We start from the raw sequence: 17,353 nt of genomic DNA on the forward strand, positions 1-17,353 counted from the left end.
TATATTAAATAGAGTACTATAAAAGAAATCCAAGGTTACCCCATATGAATTATGGAAGAAAAGAAAATCCGATTTTAATTATTTTAAGATATGAGGGTGCAGGGCTATTGTCAAATTACCTGAACAAAAAATCAGGAAATTTGGACAAAAAACCATTGAATGTATTTTCTTGGGTTATGTTCATCACAACAAGGTTATAGGTTCTTAGTTGTTGAACCTAATAATTCTGTTGAGGTAAATATTGTTATAGAATCCAGAGATGTAGAATTTTATGAAAATTGATCCACATCAATTCCATCTATAAATGATAAGATGGTGGAACCTATTAGAAATAACAATGAATCTGGCGAGCCAAGTGAACCCTTTGAAATAAGGAGTAAAAGAATGAGAAAAGAAAAATCTTTTGGACCAGATTTCATTGTATATTTGGTTGAAGGATCTAAAGATTCATCTTGTAAACAAAAGATGATCTCACCTAATATAGATTCAGATTTTTTGACGTATGAAAAGGCTATGAAATCACAAGATTCTGCATTTTGGAAAGAAGTGATAAATGATGAGATGGATTCTGTTAGGTGTATTTTGTCCTTATTTAATGATATTTGTAATTTTTCATTCTTCCTCAAGCGTTGGGGTGATTGGATGTTTGGTAGTGCTCCCTATCTTCAATTCAGATGGGGCGTCATAACAGGCTCGTGACGGGACTTCGAGAATTGCCTCAGCCTATGCGTCATATGGCACGTCAAGACGGGCTTATGATGGGACACAGTGAAGAGCTCTTGGCTTTCTCGTCAGATAGGTGTCGGGACGGAAATGTGACGGAACTATAGAAGGAACTCCCTGGTTCCTCGTTAGATGCCTCGTCAAGACGAACTCATAACAAGGCTGAGTTGATTTTACTCTCCACGTCATGACCCAGTTCATTTCCCGTTAAGACGAGAAAAAGGATTTTGTCTCCATTGGATGCACATCAAGACGTGAGGTATAGTTTCCATGGTATCTTGGTTTTCTTCCTTGATTTATCTTCCCATTGCTCTTAAAAAAGCATTGGATGTGTTTACAAAAGTGTTCTACATTGTTTCGGTACTTGGACATCACCCGGACATCCATTGGGCATTACTTGGAAGTGATTAGGTCATTTGGGCGTCATAATGGGATACGTGATGAGAAAACAGGGAGTCACTTCCAAATTCCCATCATAATGGGTTTGCATCTCGTTAGGACACAGCTAATTTCTGCAAAAAGTTTAGAACCATTTTTGACTTGGCAAACGTCTGAATTTGAAGATACTCATTCGAGGTAAAGTTGTATATCTGGGAAATAGCTTTCTAGAGAGGTTGAGTGTACATCATTTGGAGCTCGGATGAAGAATTTATGTCCAAAATACCCAGACTAGTTTTGGCTCTCCAAATGACTTTTCAGCTTTATGACAAGTTTGCCATTTCTCTTTGTATATAAAGAAAATGAGGCCCATTTGAGAAGGTTAGACCTCCAAGAACGAAAATAATAAGGGAGAGTCACTAGAGAAGGTGGATTATCTCTTTATGTTGATCCAAGAGGGATTAGGTTGGAAGCCATCTTTGCTTTCCCCCTCTTGATGGTTGTGAAGCCTTTTTCCATGCTTCACCACTTTTGCACCAAGTGGAGTTCCTAAAAAGCTTGAAGCTTTTCACCATTTGGAGTTTTTGTTTTTGATTTCAAACCACACCATACACATCACTCAACCGCAAATAAGTCTAACAAAATGGTCGGTAAGGAGATGCGCTGCATGAAGGTGGTCACGATAGAGACAAGCTGGGAGGTTTGTCGCTCCATGCTTCACCACTTTTGCTCAAGCTGGGAGGTCTGTAACTGTGAATCTTCATATAGTGATTTTCTGGGTTTGGCTGCCCCGAAATGGGTTTTCCCTTTGATGGGTTCAAAGGGTTTTCCACTTCGTCAACAAATCTTGTGTTGTGGTTGTGCGGATGTTCTTTATTGTTGTGTTGATTTAATCTTAAGCATAGCTATTTATTTTCCTTATATAAGTTGCTTTGCATTTAAGGTTGCTTTAATTCCATTGTGCATGCTATGTGTTTGATGAATGGCTTAGTTCCATATTTTATTTATTTGGCAATTTAGGGGTAGAACATGATCCTCATTGTTCTTTCAGATTCTATAATGGGAGGATACTAGTAGATTTACCCCCTAGTTCCATACCTATTGGTTGTAAATGGATTTTTAAGAGAAAATTGAAGGTAGAAGAAACCATAGAAAAATTCAAAGCAAGGTTAGTAGCTAAAGGTTTTAAACAAAAAAAAAAAAAAAGGTTTGGATTATTTTGATACTCATGCTCCTGTTGCTAGGATTGCTACCATTAGAACATTAATTGCATTAGCATCCATTTATAATTTTGAAATTCATCAAATGGATGTTAAAACTGCGTTTTTAAATGATGAGCTAGAAGAAGAGATTTATATGCATCAACCTGAGGGATTTGTTTTGCCTAATCAAGAACGAAAAGTTTGTAAATTGGTTATATCCCTCTATGGTCTTAAACAAGCTCCCAAACAGTGGCATGAAAAGTTTGATAAAGTTGTGATTGCAAATGGATTTAAAATCCATGATTTTGATAAGTGTGTATATAGTAAGTTATATAAAAATCAAGGGGTCATTATATGTTTATACGTTGATGACAAGTTGATTTTTGGGACTGATTGTGAGAGCATTGAAAATACCAAGATATTCTTGTCTTCCAGCTTTGACATGAAAGACTTGGGTATTGCTGATGTAATTCTTGATATTAGAATTATAAGAAATGAGAATGGATTAATTCTTAATTAATCAAATTATGTTGAAAAGGTTCTTAAAAGGTTTAATCAATTTGATTGTAAACCTGTGAGTACACCTTTTGATGCTAGCATGAAATTGTATCCAAATACTGGTGAGTAGTAGATCAATTGGAATATGCTAGAGTTATTGGTTGTTTGACGAATGCAATGACATGCACTAGACCTGACATTGCATATGCAATGGGTAAAATGAGTAGATATACTAATAACCCTAGTCGTATTCATTGGAGTGTTGTACACAGGATTCTTAAATATTTAACAATGACCACAGATTATGGTATATTGTACAATGGATATTTTACGGTATTTGATAAGTGCCAAAATATTCATATTTTAGCCCTTAACTTATATTTGTTAATTCCTTAGTTTTGTTAGTTTATGCTATTTTATTTTCTTTTTGTATTTTCTTTGTTTTATAGGTTTTTGGAAGAAAAGAAAGCATTCCTGGAAGTATCGGGCTTAAAGGACAAAATTGGAAAAAAGCTAGAAGATTTGAAGCAAGAAAAAGCATTCTGGTAGTACGATCGATCGCAAGGGACCTGTAATCGAGCACACTTCCAGAGAGGTCCAGCTGTGAAGAGCAAGGCGTGTGCTCATGCGCACAAGAGAAGACTCGATTGCATCTGCAATCGAGCGCAGAAGATACACGATCGATCGCACTCGTGCGATCGAGTGCACACGGGCTGCGATCGAGCGCTGAAGAATTCTAGAAGCTGCGGCCAGACTTATATTGCTTTCCATATTAGGGTTTTTCTAGTCCTAGTTGCACTAGGACTAAACCCTATGATTTTACGAGGGTTTCTAGGTTTTCTAGAGTATTCTTAAACTTATAAATAGACCTCTAAGCCTCTTAGAAATGGGATCTTTAGACACAACTTTGGAGAGGGGAATATGGAGGCTACTTCTAGGAGCGATTCTCGGTTCTTTCTTTTCCCTTTATTTATTATTATGTGTAACTAAACTACTTAGTAGGGCTAGATTGAAGTCCTAATTATGTTTATTTAATATTTCAATATTGGCGCCTTTGTGATAATCATATTGTGATGCTTAACTTGATTAATTCCTGTTTTATTGAATTTCTCATATGCGTTTGTTTGATCAACATATGCATGTGGTATGGATTAGTTAATTAAATTAATTTGGATGATCGAGTCCTAGGTTTAATAGAGTAACAAAAGAATCTCACCCCGAGTTTTTGGGTTAATCAACATGGAAAACCGGGAATATACACCCATGCCCTAGGTTCCGTGTGTTTGTCGATTTTCATAGATTTATGCTTTCTTAAAGAACAACTTAGTATACACCCATGCTAAATTCTTTAAGAAAGAAAGAGTTAGAGTATATACCCATGCCTAACTCATTGTTTAGGGAAGGCAATAGCTTAATGAGTATACACCCATGCCCTTCGGTTGGCAAACATTAAGTACTCATAATATGATTAAAGCATTGGCATATTATTTTATTATTTGAGCATGATTAGTGGTGGATATCAAAGCCTTACCTTTTATTTATCTTTATTTCTTTTCAACATATCAATATCAATTTCGTGACAACTTTGATATTTTAATTAATTCTAAATAAAATCAACAATCTCCGTGGGATCAATCTTGTACTTGCTGCATTATACTATTGTTTTGATCTTATGTACTTGCGAATTAAAACGTACTAAATATTATCTATTAATTTAGATAGTATTTGGCACAACAGTATTTGAAGGATATACAGATACTAGTTGGATCACGGATAATGATGATCGCAAATCAACCAGTAGGTGGATTTTCACCCTTGGTGGAGGGCTATCTCCTAGGGGTTCTAAGAAACAAACTCTACCATGGCAGCTGAGTTTGTCGCATTGACTTCTTGTAGCAAAGAAGTAAAATGGTTGAGGAATTTATTAATAGAAATTCCTATATGGCCTAAACCTATGTCTCCTATATCACTACATTGTGATAGTCAGGCTACTCTGTCACGAGCTTATAGTCATATCTATAATGGAAAATCAAGGCATATTGGTTTAAGGCATTTGGAACCTGTAATGTTATAGAAGAGGTTGTGTGTTATGCTCTTAATAGGCGTATAACATAGTTTTGTTGAAGTGTATTTGCTACAGGACACTTCTAATGAGCCTACCTATATGAGTGTCGGAGGTGGTGCCACCTTCATTGAGACTAGGGTCTGTCTCTAAAGCACTCATGAAACCAGGATATAGAAACAAGGCCAATCCACATGTCGGCTTAAAAAGAAAATACCGAACGAGAAAAGAAAGCATGTGTGAGGTATGTCCGGTTACTTAAATAGGATAGCTGGTTGAAAGTTTATCTACCACGTTATTCTGATTAGGTTTAACATATTATCACTAAGTGAAGATTCAAGTCCTCAAGACACCTTCATTTATGCATGAGTTTTCCTATTCTACTCGAGTTACTTTGATTTTGAAAATGGTGGGGGATTGTTGAAATATTTTTAAAATAAATAAATAAATATATATATATATGGAGAGAGTGATATTATTTTGTGTCTTGGGAATATTTTAAATTGAAGGTTTTAAAGAGCATTGAATGAACATTATCCCACATTGGAAAGATAGAAGAGTTTGTTGGCATTTATAAGGCCCAACAAACTTAAGCTATTAAATGAGCTATGCTAGGGTACACTCTAGTGTATGTTATAGTGTGGTGCTAAGCACCAGACGCACACGCACATGGCATGGGCTGTTTGGATTAGTAGTTCACAGCAGTTGAATAATAGTTTACATTACGAAAATTCAAATTTTTGAAATTTGAAATTATGTGACAAGTTTTTAGAGATAATTAACTAGTCTCTGATAATTCAATTCTCTTTATATCCTTATCTGAATTTTAAAATTTGAATATCTATTTTTTCTTGTCTTTGATTGGGATAGAAAATCTGAGGGTACTTTCGGGTTTTAATTTCGTTTATGGAGAACGTAGTTAAAATAATATAAGTTTCTGTGCTCCATTGTATCCTAGAGAAAAATTTGTTGTAACCCAATTGCATACCAATTTTGGTGGGGGCAAATATTTTCTTAAGGAAAGTGACTTTGTAACACACCTTAGGAGCATTTTCATTTTATCGTTTGTTTGTGTAATAGTAACTAAGCATCGAGTGTCTTTGTATCGTGCCCAATTTGCATCACAAAATGCGTGTAATTGAATATTGCTTGTGGGTGATAGGAAAACTCCTTGTCCTAGAGACTACTTGATATACCATGACGCTCTATGTGTTGCATCTAAATGAAATATGCGTGGCTTGTCCATAAAATGATTCAACACTTGCACTGCGTAAGCCAAATATAGTATGGTGATGGTTAGATGCACTTCGGTATCTAAATGATGCTCTACCTTTGACTTTTTTTTTTTTTTTTTAGTCCACATCTTTCATCTTTAAAAAAGAGGAGACAATGGGAGAATACGAAATTGGCCACTCCCATAAAATGTATATATGTATATAAGTAAAAAGGAATGGACAGAAATTTTCTACAAAATACGTACGTATAGGTGGCAGAATAAGCAAGCCAAGACTAGGGTGAGAGTTTGACTTTCTAAATGGAAATCTCCAATCCTATTAGTATCAGTTGCCTTAAGTCCCACTGATGCTCTGATGTAACTAAGTCAGGCTATGACTTAGCTAGACTTGAGAGATCGCCTACATTACCTGTCGTCTAAGCCCCTCATGTGCGGCTCCCAGTGGGCAGGTGCTACTAAGGTTAAGTCCAGGTAAAATAGCTACAATTGGTCTCTCCTACTTACCTTTTTTAATTAGTAAAAAATAAAAATAAAAAAGCATGCCAAGAATTATATATGGAAATTTCTTATGATTTGACACAAATTAAGCGTTTTTTCCATTTGTTGCATGTTTTGGTTCATGCGACACTTTTCTTTTTTCTTTATATATTCTTTTGAAAAATAGAAATTTACAGTATTAAAAGAAAAGGGAAAGTCCACATACCCTCTCAAACTACCACTTAATTGACAATGTTCCCACCAAACTTTCAATTCTAACAATGTCCTCTCAAAACTACCAAAACATTGTCAATGTTCTCCCAATAACGAAACTACCCTTAGTAAAATAAAAAAATAAAAAATAAAACACTAATACTTCTAGAAAAAACCTAAAACTGAAAAAATAAAATAAAATAAAATCCAACGGTCGGCCAAATATAAAAAAAAAAAAAAAAAAAAAAAAAAAAAAAAAATTCCTTTTTACAAGAAAAAAATTAAAAAATTAAAAATTTTAATTTTTTTTTAAATAAAAGTTGAAATTTTTTTGTTTTTATTTTTATTTTATAAACTTTTAAAATAAAAAATCTTGTTTAAAAAAAAATAAAAATTTTCGTTTTAAAAATAAATTTTTTTTCCTTTTTTTAAAAAATAAATTTTTTTTTTTTTTTTTGGTTTTTAAAATATTAATTAATTTTTTTTTTCAAATTTATAGGAATATTTTTATCATATTCAAAAATATATAAGGTATTTTATCTTTTTGCTACCCTTGGGGTGGATATTGACAATGTTTAAAAAATGGTAATTTGGGGAACATTATGACACAGGTGTGTACAACAAGAGTCCATTAACAATTTCCCAAGCTTCAGTCCAAATAAGTCCACAAGCCCAATAGAATGCCAAGGCCCATATTGAAGAAATCTTGATGCAGTCTAGAGAGTTCTAGTGAGTTCAAAAACATCATAGCCGTCCATTACTTCATCATTTTGAACAGGTGTCTAGGTCTAACTTGAAGTTAGTTAAGTGCCAAAATATTCGTATTTTAGCCCTTAAACTTATATGTGTTAATTACATAGTGTTGTTAGTTTATGCCATTTTATTTTATTTTTGTATTTTTTGTGTTTTTGTAGGCCTTTGGAAGAAAATGAAACAAATCTAGAAGTATTGGGCTTAAAGAGAAAATTTGGGAAAAGCTAGAGGCTTTGTTAGTGCGAACGATCGCATGGCACCTGCGATCGAGCGCACTACAAGCAAAAGGATCAGACGAGCACAAGGCGTGCGCTCGTGCGCACAAGCAGCATCCTCGATCGCACCCGCAATCAAGCGCCCAACACCAGAGATCGATCGCAGTTATGCGATCGAGCACACCCATGCGTGAGAGCAAGTCAGCTGCGGCCATAATTCTCTTTCTTTCCATATAAGGGTATTCCAAGTTCCACTTGTAATAGGACTAAACCCTACGAATTTTTTAGGTTTACTAAGGGTTCTAGGATTTCTTTAGGCCTATAAATAGACCTTTTAGCTTCTAGGAAAAGTGTGTGGAGAAAGAGGCACAAGCTCTGGAAAGGAACTGAAGGTTAGATCAAGAGGAGTTTGGGTTTTTCTTCTCTTCCACCTTTTCTTTTTGTTATGTAATTTATATTTTAATTGGGGCTAAATTGAAGCCCTAATCATGTCTTCTTAGGATTTCAATATTGGCGCCTTTGCTACAATTATATTTTGGTGTATTTGACTTGATTAATTCCTACTTTATTGAATTCCTCATATGTGTTTGCCTGATCAACATATGCATGTGGTATGGACTAGTTAATTAAATCAATTTGGATGACCGAGTCCTGGGTTTAATAAGAGTAACAAAAGAAATCCACACCAGGTTCTTGGGTTAATCAACATGGGGAACCGGGAGTATACACCCATGCCCTAGGCTCATGTGTTTGTCGATTTCCACAGATTTATGCTTTCTTAAAGAACAACTTAGTATACATCCATGCTAAATCCCTTAAAAAATAAAAGAATTAGAGTATACACCCATGCCTAATTCGTTGCTTAGGGAAATCTATAGCTTAAGGAGTATACACCCATGCCCTTTGGTTGGCAAACATTAAATATACCAGTATGATTAGCACATTGGCATATTGTTATCTTAATTAGTCTGATTAGTGGTGGATATCAAAACCCTAATCCTTTTTTGTTTTAGTTTATCTTTTATATTATTTCATTATTTTAACTCAATCGTGACAATTGAGTTTTATATATTAATTAAATAGGAAATTACTTATAAACATAATTTACCAATACTCGTGCGTATTTGCCTGCTATACTATCGTTTGATCTTGTGCACTTGCGAGTAAAACTTACCAAGTATTTGCCTATTAATTTAGGTGGGTATTTGGCTCAACAAGTTTTTGGCGCCGTTGCCGGGGATTGTGTTAAATTTTGTTTAGAAATTTTTTTCCTTTAATTTAATTTAGTTTCTTTTATTTATTTATTTTTTTTTTCTCTCTCTATTTTGTTTAGTTTTTAATTTTGTTTGTTTGTTTGTTTGTTTATTTGTTTTTTGTTTTTTTTTTTTTATTTTGTTTTGTTTAGTTTATTGTTGTTTAATTTTTATGTTTTGTTTTTAGTTTCTGTTTCTGTCCGCAAATCTGATTTAATTTGCTGCAGTGCGATCGAGCGTAGTATCACTGCGATCGAGCGCATTGCTGCCTGTGAGCCCTATATGCTTATGCTTTGCGACAGTACGCTTGAGCGCCCATTCTAGGAAGATCGAAGGGAGCTGTGCGATCGAGCGCAAGTGCACTACGATCGAGTGCACAGCCAGACAGCAGTACTGAAGCTACTGATTTTAATTTTGCTTTTATTTTTCATTTTTATTTTATTTTGTTATTTTTATTTATTTATTTTTTTTGTTTTTGTTTTTGTTTTCTGTTTTCTTTTATGTTGCCTTTTGTTTTCTGTTTCTGTTTTTAAATTTTGTTAGTTTTTATTATTATTATTATTATTATTATTTATTTATTTATTTTGTGGTTTTAATTTTTCTCTGTTTTATGTTCGTAACTTTGAGCTACCATGTGGCAGTGCGATCGAGCGCAAATTCTTAGCGATCGACCGCACCATTGCCAGACAGCAGTACTAAGATGTTGTATTTCTAGTTTGCAGCAATGCGACAGAGCACCCAATTAGAGGAATAAAGTGTACCACTGCGATCGACCGCATGTCCCCTGTGATCGAGCGCACCTCCATCCAGTAGTACTGAAGCTACTGTAATTTTCAAATATGATTGGTTTCTTTTTTCTTTTTCTTTTTTTATTTTTATTTTTTATGCAGGGTCGTCAATCTCAGAATTTAGCTATCATTCCATATGACGCTTGCTCTATGCACTTGAGTCCTCCATCAGGCTAGGATACATGATCTCCTTCCAGGTTTTATTTTTATTTTTATTGTTGTCCAATTCAAATTCTTTGCTTATTTTTATACAACAATGTGTTGCACTTGACTGGTATTTGGTTGGAGTTTCATTTATTTATTCTAAGAACAAGTGTTCCTACATTCAAGTTTGGGGGTATGCTACGAGCCATACCTTTGTCCAACCAGTTTTCTCATCTCCCGAGGACAAGTGTGTTTCAATTCAAGTTTGGGGGTGTGCTATGAGCCATGCTAGTCCAGACAATTTCGTCCATATCCCGGGCAAATTTTTTCCATGTTATAGACACATTGGGGACAATGTGTAATTTAAGTTTGGGGGTATGGGAGACACTTTACACACACTTTGTCCCTATATTTTTGAAAATATGCATGTTCATATTTGTCTTAAAATTTTTGTTGATCTTAAGAATTGTGATTTGATTTCAATGGTGAGCTTAAAATTTTGAACACATGATCTGATAATTGAGTTTTTCAGTTTGGTTACTTGCTTAGGACAGTTAAGAATTCACATGTTCGATCTGATCTACACAAGCACATTAGCACATAAATTGTGGGGTATGACATGAAGTCTGATGTGTGTGTTTCTATGTCTTGGATGAAACTGGATGATCTATTAGATGGATACTTTGGTGCATATATATATATATATATATATATATATATGTGTGTGTGTGTGTGTGTGTGTGTGTGTGTGTGTGTGCGTGTGTGTCTGTGGAAAAAAAATATAATCAAAAAAAGAAAAAAGAAAAATGATCATTGATAAGCTTTTCATTAAGTAACTGGACCTCTTACCTCAAAGCATTGAGTTTCACGTCAAAAGGTGAAGAATTTTGATTTGGTTAATGTCATGGTTAGTTTGGTTTTGTAGAATTTTTTACTCGAGTTAGTAAGTCCTTAGGGGTGTTTTACACCTAATGCCTTAAAACCATATGGTTTGGGAGTCATTGACTTAACACTCGTTACATGGGTCAATTAGAAAGTTTAAGGGAACTAAACATTGCACAGCCTGACCAAGAAGAAAAAAAAAAAGAAAGAAAGTTATGCCATAGTTATTCATTCTAATGAGGATTTTAGTGAACTTTGAGATATTGAGACATTGCACATTAGAAATAATTGGAAGCTTCATATTTGTGTGCTAGTTCACTTTACACTGTTTCAAACTTGTGATGCCTTAACCTGTCTTTTGTAAGTGATTAGACTTTAAAATTCCAATTCATTGTGAAGATGAAGTTTATCTTTTAAGCTTGCTAATGAATGAAAATCATGGTTTTGAGTGATACTTAAATTTTTGGAATAATATGAACTTGTGCATGATGCTTATGGGTAACATTCCTGAAAAACCCTCACGAGACATCATTTGTCCACTAGGGAATTCCTAGGGGTTTAAAAGGCTTGTTGCATATGCTAAACGCAATCGTACATCCTACGAAAGATGGATTTATCTTTTTGTTTTATGTTTTTTCCGTTTAGTTTTTAGTATCGTATTGCTAAGGGACTAGCAATATGTAAGTTTGGGGGTATGTTAAGTGCCAAAATATTCATATTTTAGCCCTTAAACTTATATGTGTTAATTCCTTAGTGTTGTTAGTTTATGCCATTTTATTTCCTTTTTGTATTTTCTGTGTTTTTGTAGGCCTTTGGAAGAAAAAGAAGCAAATTTGGAAGTATTGGGCTTAAAGAGCAAATTTGGGAAAAGCTGGAGGCTCTAGTAGTGCGATCGATCGCAGGGCACCTGCAAGCAAGCACACTACAAGCAAAAGGATCAGACGAGCGCAAGGCGTGCGCACAAGTAGCATCCTCGATCGCACCCTCGATCGAGCGCCCAACACTAGAGATTGATCGCAATTATGCGATTGAGCACACACGGCTGCGATCGAGTGCATCCGTGCGTGAAAAGAAAGTCAACTGTGGCCAAAATTCCATTTCCTTCCATATTAGGGTATTCCAAGTCCCACTTGTAATAGGACTAAACCCTACGAATTTGCTAGGTTTACTAGGGGTTCTAGGATTTCTTTAGGCCTATAAATATACATTTTAACTTCTAGGAAAAGTGTGGAGAAACAGGCACAAGCTCTAGAAATGAACTGAAGGCTAGATCAAGAGGAGTTTGGATTCTTCTTCTCTTCCGCCTTTTATTTTTGTTATGAAGTTTATATTTTAATTGGGGCTAAATTGAAGCCATAATCATGTCTTTTTAGGATTTCAATATTGGCACGTTTACTACAATTATATTTTGGTGTATTTAACTTGATTAATTCATGTTTTATTGAATTCCTCATATATGTTTGCCTGATCAACATATGCATGTGACATGGACTAGTTAATTAAATCAATTTGGATGACCGAGTCCTGGGTTTAATAAGAGTAACAAAAGAAATCCACACCGTGTTCTTGGGTTAATCAACATGAGGAATCGGGAGTATACACCCAAGCCCTAGGCCTCATGTGTTTGTCTATTTCCACAGATTTATGATTTCTTAAAGAACAGCTTAGTATACACCCATGCCAAATCCTTTAAGAAAGAAAAGAATTAGAGTATACACCCATGCCTAATTCGTTGCTTAGGAAAATCTATAGCTTAAGGAGAATACACCCATACCTTTAGGTTGGCAAACATTAAATATACCGGTATGATTGGCTCATTGGCATATTGTTATCTTAATTAGTCTGATTAGTGGTGGATATCAAAACCCTAATCCTTTTTACTTTTAGTTTATCTTTTATTTTATTTATTTATTTTAATTCAATTGTGACAATTGAGTTTTATATATTAATTAAATAGGAAATTACTTATAAACATAATTTACCAATCCTGGTAGGAATGATCTCATATTTGCCTACGATACTATCATTTGATCTTGTGCACTTGCGAGTAAAACATACCAAGTATTTGCCTATTAATTTAAATGGGAATTCGGCATAACAAAGTTTAGAATGTTATCTTTCCAACTAAAAAGGTTTAAGATCATTTGGAGTCGCATGCCAAAAGTTAAGACCGTTTGAAGTGGAGTGGTCAGCCTTCTCGGGAATATGCATTAAGGAGGCTGTTTGTCCCCTTGTCTGCTGCCCCACAAATTAATGATTGTTTTCTACCATTATTACTTGTTTAACTTCATTAGATGCTTATCCTATGCTTACAGGGTTGTTCTAAGCTTATGTAATACTTGTGTGTACAAGTGTAGGTTAGACTAGAGTATTGTGTTAAAAAACCAGCGTTCGGCTTTTGAGATAAGAGTTCTCCTTGTATCTTTGTATCGCTTTGGTGTGAGCCTTAGTGTATTGGGTGTTCTAGTTCTGTATCCCTTGTTATAATCCTTTGGATGGTGATGTTCTATATCCCTTTGGTGTCATCTCTTGGGTGGTGAAATTCTATCTGTCATTTGAGTGTGAATTTGTGTACTTGTTTTCTATCTCCATTTCTGTCCAGTATCAAATTGGTATCAACGCAAAGGTTGCTCAAGTCTTGATTTCTATGGCTGTTCATGGTCGTTGTGCTCAGGCTAACCAACCCCTAGCAGCTCCAGAAAGAGACCCACGAGATATCAAAATGGACAACTTGAGGAGACAAGTCTAGCAGCTCCAAGAACGTTTACAACATTTTGAAGCCTTTGAACATGATGCCTCTCATCATGACTCGGAGGATGGAGTTTCTAGCGATGATGGAGAGAGTGTTAATCCATTTCACCAAGCTCATAGTCACACCTCAAGTGATAGCACTCCACCTCATCCTCGAAACCTAAGACTTCATGGTGTCCAACGCCATTACGATGCCAAGGTTGACATTCCAGAATTTGAAGGAAGAATGCAGCCTGATGAATTCATTGATTGGCTTAACACCATTGAGTGAATCTTTGATTACAAAGATGTTCCAGAACACCACAATGTGAAGCTTGTTGCCATCAAGTTGAGAAAGCATGCTTCTATTTGGTGGGAGCACCTTAAGAAACAGCGGGAATGTGAAAGGAAAAGTCGTATTGTGACGTGGACAAAGATCAAGAAGTCTCTTAAGAAGAAGTAGTTGCCGGATCATTATAGGCAAGATGCTTTTCTTAAGTTCCACAACTTTTGGCAAAACAAACTCTCTATGGAGTACACAACAGAATTTGATCACTCTATGATGCGTTGCGATATTATAGAACTGGAAGAGCAAATGGTAGCCCGTTACCTTGGAGGGTTACGTTTCGAACTTGGTAATGTTGTTTAGTTACAGCCGTATTGGACTTACAATAATGTTTGTAAGCTAGCACTCAAGGTGGAGAGACAATTGAAGGAAGGGCGCATGAGTACCTATTGACCTTTCAATCAAGGAGGAATTACCAACCGGGGGAGTAGTTCTACTGCCAAGACCACTCCATATCCGAAGAATGCAGCTGCCAAACCAGCCAAGAGTGAAGCCAAACAACTAGCCAAGAATGAAGGTCCAGTAGGTTCAAATCGCTCCAATCCTTCTAACTCAGGTAGAAAATGCTTTAAATGTCATGGTTTTGGACATATTCCTTCTGATTGTCCAAATCGCAAGATAATCTCACTTGTTGAGGAAGACTTGGAAGATGATGAGGATGAACCAGTTGATGAAGAGTCTGAGGAAGACTTGACATATGCGGATCAAGGGGAATTTCTTGTAATTCACAGGATCTTGAAATCCACCTACGTAGAAGAAGATTGGCTTCGGAACAACATTTTCCACACCAAGTGCATCTCTAGTGGCAAGGTGTGTAATGTCATCATTGATGGGGGAAGTTGTGAGAATGTGGTGTCTACAACCATGGTGGAGAAACTCAACCTAAAAATAGAACCTCATTCCCATCCTTACAATCTTCAATGGCTTAAAAAGGGCAATGATATCCAGGTAACAAAGAAATGCTTAGTTCAATTCTCTATTGGGAAGAATTACAAAGATGAAGTTTTGCGTGATGTTGTTCCTATGGATGCATGTCATATATTGCTTGGTAGACCATGGCAGTTTGATAGAAGAACTTTTCATGATGGTTTCAAAAACACTTATTCTTTTGAAAAAGATGGGACCAAAATTACCTTAGCTCCATTAAGAATGTTGACTACACCTAAACCTTCTAAAGGGAAGGGTAATAATCTACTTTCTATATGTGAAGTTGAGAGAGCTTTAACAGAATGTGGGGAAGGGTATGCTCTAGTGGTAGTTGAAAAATGACCCAATTGAAATTCCTCTTATCTTACAATCAGTTCTTGAGAAATTTCTTGATGTTATTCCGTAAGAGCTTCCACTGGGTCTTCCCCCCATGAGAGACATACAACACCACATTGACCTTGTTCCAGGTTCCGTTCTACCTAACAAGGCATCCTATCAAATGAATCCAAGAGAGCATGAAGAGTTGCAAAGACAAGTTGATAAATTGATCACCAAAGGCCTTGTGAGAGAAAGCATGAGTCCTTGTGCTGTTCCAGCACTTCTAGTACCAAAGAAGGATGGTTCTTGGTGTATGTGCATCGATAGTAGGGTTGTGAACAAGATCACCATCAGGTATCGCTTTCCCATTCCGCAGCTAGATGATCTCCTTGATCAGCTTCATGGAGCCACAATCTTCTCCAACTTGGATCTTCGTGGTAGATACCATCAAATTCGCATGAGAGATGGTGATGAATGGAAGACAACTTTTAAAAATAGACATGGTCTTTATGAATGGATGGCCATGCCATTTGGACTCTTTAATGCTCCTAGTACATTTATGCGTCTCATGAATCATGTTTTTAAACCTTTTATGGGAAAATATGTTGTTGTTTACTTTGATGATATCTTAGTTTATAGCAAATCTCCAGAACATCATTTGGAGCACCTTCAACAAGTCTTTCAAACTCTACGAGAGTAGAAGTTGTATGTCAACTTGAAGAAGTATCGTTTCTTCACAGATAGCCTAGTGTTCTTAGGCTATGTTGTTTTTAAGGAAAGAATCATGATGGATCCAAGAAAAATTGAGGCAATCACCAGCTGGCCTATTCCCAAGTCCCTACATGACATCAGAAGCTTTCATGGACTTTCATCATTGTTGTTAGAAATACCTACCTAAATTAATAGCAAATAATTGTATGTTTTACCCACAAGTGCACAAGGTCAACATCGTAGTATAGGGTGCAAGTACGGAGTCATTCCCATGAGGATTGCTAAATTTTGCTTAAAATTAATTCCAACAGTAAACTAAAACAAAGATTGGATTTGAGTTAATAATAATAAAAAGGTAGGGCTTTGATATCCACCACTAATTATATTTAAATAATATATCAATATGCCAATGTTTTGATCATGTCATGTATATCTAATGTTTGTCAACCTAAAGGCATGGGTGTATACTCCTTAAGCTATAGATTTCCCTAAGCAACGAGTTAGGACTGAGTGTATACTCTAACCCTTTTCTTTCTTAAAGGATTTAACAAGGGTGTATACTAAGTTGTTCTTTAAGAAAGCATAAATCCGTGGAAATCAACAAACACATAAGGCCTAGGGCATGGGTGTATACTCCCGGTTTTCCATGTTGATTAATCTAAGAACCCTGTGTGGATTTCTTTTGTTACTCTTATTAAACCCAGGACTCGGTCATCCAAATTGATTTAACTAATTAGTCCATATCACATGCATATGTTGATCAGGCACACACATATGAGGAATTCATGAAAGCAGGCATTAATCAAGTTAAATACCACAACATGACCATCACAAAGGCGCCAATATTGAATATTAACTAAACATAACTAGGGCTTCAATCTAGCCCTACTAAATAAATTATTTACACATAATTTTGATGTTAAACATCTTCATAAAATAAAATAAAAGAAAGGAAAAGAATAAATCCGAAACTTGAACTTGAAGAGCTCCAATTCTTTTTCGTGGAAAAGTGTGTCTATTCTAGAGGCTTAAGGGTCTATTTATAAGCCTTAGGAATACTCTAGAAACCCTAAAAATTGTAAGGTTTGAGCCCTAGTTCGCACTAAGTTACAAAATCCTAAAAGTTGCACTTTCCATATCAAGGCTGGCGGCTGTCTTGGCCATCACGCACGGGTGCGCTTGATTGCAGCCTGTGTGCGATCGATCGCAGGTCTGTGATCGATCCTCCTTGTGCTGACGCTCGATCGCGGTTGCCTTGCGCATTGTGATCCTCGCCTGTAGTGCGCTCGATCGCGGCTCCCTTACGATTGATCGTACTACCAGAGGCTTCCATATTCTCAAAATAGCTCTTTTATGCTCAAGACTTCCGAAATTGCTTCTTTTTCTTCCAATGACCTACAAAATCAAGAAAAACACATAAAAGAACTAAAATGGCATTAAATTAACTAAAACTAAAGGATTAAAATATGTAAGTTAAGGGCTAAAAATATGAATATTTT

At 35.7% G+C, this 17,353-nt stretch overlaps 1 pseudogene; it reads left to right on the forward strand.

Moving 5' to 3' along the window:
- Positions 1-14,081: 14,081 nt before the first annotated feature.
- On the forward strand, positions 14,082-15,843 carry LOC148584899 (uncharacterized; annotated as a pseudogene).
- Positions 15,844-17,353: the final 1,510 nt, after the last annotated feature.

Source organism: Corylus avellana, chromosome 6, assembly GCF_965113065.1.
Source record: "Corylus avellana chromosome 6, dhCorAvel1.hap1.2, whole genome shotgun sequence".
NCBI lineage: Eukaryota > Viridiplantae > Streptophyta > Magnoliopsida > Fagales > Betulaceae > Corylus > Corylus avellana.